We start from the raw sequence: 5,254 nt of genomic DNA on the forward strand, positions 1-5,254 counted from the left end.
TGTGACCAGACCTGCAGGACATGGCCCCTGTGACCAGCCCATGTGACAAGACCTGCAGGACACGGCCTGTGTGACCAGACCTGCTGCGTTTAGAGAGGTAGATTTTCGGCAAACATTTGGAGTGTATAAAAGCTGGGAGCTTGTTTTTTAATGGTCACTTTGCAGGCCACACACACGTCTCTGGCTGGACACACCAGCCCCAGCTGGTTACCCGCCGTGTACTCATAGTTCTGAATTATGAAGTGAGCACAACCTTTAGGGTCTTCTCTGCAGAAGAAAAAGGGGGGGGGGTGGTTTGAAAATGTTTATGCCAGGCTGAAATCAAACTCAACTCCGGAAACAAAACTGACAACCCTAAGAGGAAGGGCCCCTGTGTCCCCAGCCCCTCCTGCTATCCTCAGACCTCCCATTCGGCAAGTGGCCCCACCACAAGACACACGCTTGCCACTCACATTGGCATGGGGGTGACACCTGTAACAAAGGTCAGGTAGAAGGCCCCACGGGTCTGAGAGGTGCCATCTCTCGGGCGATCACCCACAGCCTGGCTCTCTCCAGGACCGTCTGCGAGCCCGAGGCCAGAGGCCTGGGTGAGAGGGTTCTGACCTTAACAAGAGGCTTCAGCAAGGTGATCAGCAAATCCCTGGGAAAAGCAAACACCTAGGAACACACTTAATTATTAACCCCTGGGTCCGCCCGCCAGGTAACACAGAGGGTGTCTGGTTACATCTGCATTTCGGATAAACAACGAATCCATTTTACTCTAAGCATTTTCCAAATGGTACATGAGACATACACTCAATAATTACTCATCTGAAATTCAAACGGAACTGGGCACCCTTCACTGAGCGCCCAGGCAGCATCGTGGGGAACGAAGGGGCTGTGTCGGCTCTCTGACCTTGTCACCCCATCGTGAATGGGGGCAGGGAGGCTCCACAGACAGGGAAGGAAAGTGCAAAACTCAATCTGAAACCTGGCTTCCCAGGGGGAAGTCAGTACCAGGTCAGAGAGGGACGGTTATCACCACCCGCAGGCAAACGACATATTGGGGGTGGGGGAATCTCACGCTATAAAACACAGGCTGGGTGCCAGCTGACTGGCACGGTAATTAAGAGTTGGCTTGGAGTGCCAGTTCTGAGCAGCAGGACCGCCGGTTCGGATCCCACATGAGGGCCAGTGACACTGCCCTCTACAGCTAAGATGGTGAACAACAGCTCGACCTGGAGCTGGGCTGCCAGGAGTCACCGGCAACGGCGTAGGCTGCAGTGGGGCTGCAGTGGGTTGCCATGGGCTACCGTGAGTGGCTGGCAGCCAGTTTGAGTGACCAGCAGCCGGTGTGAGCCGCCGTGAGCGGCCGTCCAATGGCCAGCAAGCGACTGCCTCACTCGGGAAGAGCGCAGTGATAATACCAACACGGGCCAGTGAAGAAGTGTCCTCCACAACTAGACTGAAGAACAAAAGGACAGCAACTTGTCTGTTCCCCTTCTCCCAATTCCCCAAGAAAATCTTTATTAAAACAAAAACAAAAACAGGCCGGTAAATTTCAGTGACTCTTGGAACGTGTTTTTGACTCATGGGTCCTTCCACAACACCTATGAATAAGAAAGGAAAGGTAAACTAACAGCAGTAAAAGCAACATTAACAGAGACTCAATATTGTGCCGCTAAAGTGTTCCAAGGAAACCCGAAATTGTTCCGATGAATCGTAAAATCTTAAACTGGCACACTGGGCCCCTAACAGTACGTCTGATGGACAGCTAGGTAGATTTTCCGACTCGCCACCTATGAAACCTGACCTGGGACAGGAGACACATAAACACAAACACAAAACCGTGTGTCTGAAGCTGACTTTATCAAGGTGAGAGCTGCAAGGCCTACGAAGATCATCACAAAAATGCAGTTTCTGTCAGCTCAGCTTTATAATTGCTCTTTTGCAAAAAAAAAAAAAAATGTGCTCATCACCAAAGCAGCGAGCCCCCCAAGGGGACTGTGCCCTGGGAGTCTGTACTGACATTGGCAGTGGGGTCAAGGCCACAGGATTGGGAGCTGGCCCACGGGAACCTGTGAGATGGAAACGAGTACTGGAGGAAGCTGCGTCTGTCCACTGTGGAAATCGCCGTCTAGGAGACGACAGTAAACACGGGGCTGAGACCAGGTTTGGGGGTTTTGGGGAACAGCAGGCCAGTGGGAAGGCAGAAGAGAAGCAGGCCTTGCTTCTTGGTGTTCCTTTAATGCTCGTCTGTCCTCCCGGCACCTGCACAACACAGCCACAACTAAAAAGGAACCGGAAGTCACGGGCACTGGTCGAGGGTGTGGGCAGCTCGAGAAGTGTCTGCGACACCAAGCCTTCCAACACAGCGCCCCAGATACCTGATGGCTGGACTGGAGAAAGGCACCAGCCTTCTGGGAGCTGAGTCAGGGTCCAGTGGGGAGATCGGGGGTCAGAGCACATGCCAGAGAGCAGGGCGATGCCGGATTCGGGGCAAGCGCCACCTCTGCCTGGGCTGGCGTCTGAGTTTCCTGGAGTATCATTTGAGAGGCTCTCACCGACCAGTGTGCACCCGACTCCTGACCTCATGACACGCTTGGCCAACCAGCCAACATTTTTGCAGAGACTAATATGAGCTTCACCCACAGTGAAAGGCTCCCTGGGAGACGACCTAGAGACACAGAAGGGGCTGCCCCTCTCCGCACCTCTCAAACCTGAGTCCACAGGTTCCTGTGCCAGTCAGAGACTGGGGGCCCAGACCCGGGACCGTCCCGGAGTGGACATCAAGGAACAAGGACCCCAAATCAGGACCAAAACTCATGTAAAACTAAAAATAAAAGAGAATTTCCTTACCTTGAACAAGGCATCTATCCAAATCCTACAGCAAACAATATAATAAATAAATGAGCAAACAGATGAGTGAACTGCTTAAGGATTAAAAGGAAAGGAGGAAAAATAATTATTTTTCAGATAATATGCTTTTCTGCAGGGAAGGGCCAAGAGAATCTAGAGATAAATTATTTCAACTAGTGAAAACGCCCTGCAAAATGCTAGGTAAGAAAGGACTACACAAAAGTTTGCCGAATTGTTACATTGGCAATAAACAATTGAAAAACATTTTAAATAATGTCATTGCAGCGCCAACAATAACCAAAGATTGCTAAGGGGAAAAAAATGTCTAAAACATTTAGACATATGTGCTCTAAATGTTTAGAAATTTTTAGAAATTTTAGAAATTTAGAAATATGTGCTCGACCTTTATGGAGAAAATAAGCATAGCTTTACTTTTTTAAAAAAATAAAAAGAAACGAAGGAAGACCCAGATAGATGGAGAGAGATACTATGTTCACACGTTAGGCTTTAGTATCTTAAAGACGGAAAATCGCCACAAAATAACAAATTTGACGTGGACTGCCAATGAAGACCCTGGTGGGAATGTTCCGGGAACTCGACACTCAGCTCTCAGTGTTCCCAGGAGAGGGAAAGAGCCAGCTGTCACCAGGGCACCTTTGGAAACAGGAGAATCTCTCTGCCAAATGCCAGCACTTTATAAACAGTTATAATATGGAGGCAGCGTGTTATTAATACAAAGACCGGCCAGCAGATCGATGGAAAGAGCAGAGACCCCTGGGACAGGCCGTAAACGTGGGCATCCGAGGGGAATGCACCAGCCAGTACAGGACGCTGACACAGCGGGCTCTCCTATGGAGGGTATAAGAAATCGAGCCCACATCGCCCTGTACCCATAAATCTGTGCCAGACGCACAGGGACTTCAATGTGAAAAAGCAAAACCGCCAACTTCTGGAAGAAAACCCCAAGAGGCGATACCTTCCTGTAAGATCCCTCAGAGCAAGGCTCCCGGACGCCCCGTAAATGTCCTCTTGGCGCTGCTGTAATCAATTACCCCCGACTCAGGGGTTACAGCAACAGAAACGCATCCCCCTACAGTTCTGGAGGGCAGAAGTCCGACATGAGTTACCCAGGGCAACGCCGAGGTCTTGTCAAGGCTGCTTCCTTCTAGAAGGCCATGGAAAGAACCCAAACCCCTGCCCTTTCAGACTCCTGGCAGCTAGACTTCCCTGCTGGTAGCCCTTCCCTCTGTTCCCGAAATTAATGTTAGACTGTAACAAAGAATAACATGCATTTATGTGAAGTAAAACAGGGCTCCCTGGCCCCGCTGGTTATCGCCGTCCGGACAGTGGGGTGCACGTCCCAGCCCCCCGCGGGTAGCTGGGGTCCCTCTGCTGAGTTCTGACCTTGGCTGTGAATGCAGGGGAGGGGCGTGGGTCCAGGCCCACGATGCCTCCTCCCCTCACGCCTCCTGCTGGACGACCGGGGAAGCGCAGCTAGCCGCAAGGCAGCAAGAGCTTCCTGGGCGCCCGTGGGAGGCGACACCAGCCCAGAGAAAACACCAACAAGGACGCGCAAGCTCTTAGATCCAGTACGAGGGGTGCAGGGGGCGGGGGTTCGGAGTCTTTCCAATATTGAACAGACACAATGCCCCTGCGCCCGCGGAGGAGGAGGAGGTGGGGTGTTCCTGACACCACCAGCCGTGGCTTCTCCAGGGCGCCGAGGGCCGCGCTGAGGGGTGGCAGCAGGGTCACCTACCTAAGGCTGCTCCAGCTCAGGCAGCCGCCGTCTCCAGGGGCTTTCGAAGGGCTGACGCACCTTCTAAACCAGGGGTGACCAGCGGCTAAGTCAAATGGCTGAGTCTGGGAACCGGGCGCGTCACACGAGGTTACAGAGCTCTGAGACGTCCGGGCAGACGAAGTATCAGTGATGAAAATGCTTTCAAAATGTCAAATCAAGCGCTGGGGCTCTCAACAGCATTCTGTGCCGCTCCCAAGTGTCAGGCCCTGTGGGGTGGGGGTGGGGGCAGACACTCTGCCCAGGTGCCAAGGCCCCGTCTGTAGGTGCCTCACTTGGGGACACCCCTGACCACACCCTGGGTGGGACCGCGGCTACCCCAGTCCTGCTATCAGACATAATGACAGTGCTTAAGCTGAGGTTGGATTTCCCCTAATTCCTATTATTCCAATGGTTGTGAGAACCGCTCCCCATCAACCATCACTTCAATGTTCATCTCTTGTTTTCCTAAAAAGGGTCTTGAAAAAACACCCCTCCCCTCTGGGGAGTTTAAAATTTTTTAATTATCAAGCCAGCCGCCTAGAGGGAGATGCTTTTGCAGGCTCCCTCTGGGGGTGTCCCCCAGGTCCACACGTTTGTCCTTCCTGAATCATATCCCAAGGATACCAGGCTGCCCAACAG

General features: G+C 52.2%; 1 protein-coding gene across 1 annotated transcript in view; it reads right to left on the reverse strand.

Annotated features, from left to right (window-relative positions):
• The window catches only part of LOC109389307 (SH3 and multiple ankyrin repeat domains protein 3-like), a 65,034-nt gene extending 60,421 nt beyond the window's left edge, over nt 1-4,613 (reverse strand). The window contains exon 1 of the mRNA XM_019654722.1: nt 4,595-4,613. The gene's annotated coding sequence lies outside the window, so the exon portion shown is untranslated. The remainder of the gene's footprint in view (nt 1-4,594) is intronic.
• Between the last annotated feature and the right edge of the window lie 641 nt (nt 4,614-5,254).

The sequence above is a fragment of the Hipposideros armiger genome, unplaced genomic scaffold, assembly GCF_001890085.2.
Source record: "Hipposideros armiger isolate ML-2016 unplaced genomic scaffold, ASM189008v1 scaffold_228, whole genome shotgun sequence".
Taxonomy (NCBI): Eukaryota; Metazoa; Chordata; class Mammalia; order Chiroptera; family Hipposideridae; genus Hipposideros; species Hipposideros armiger.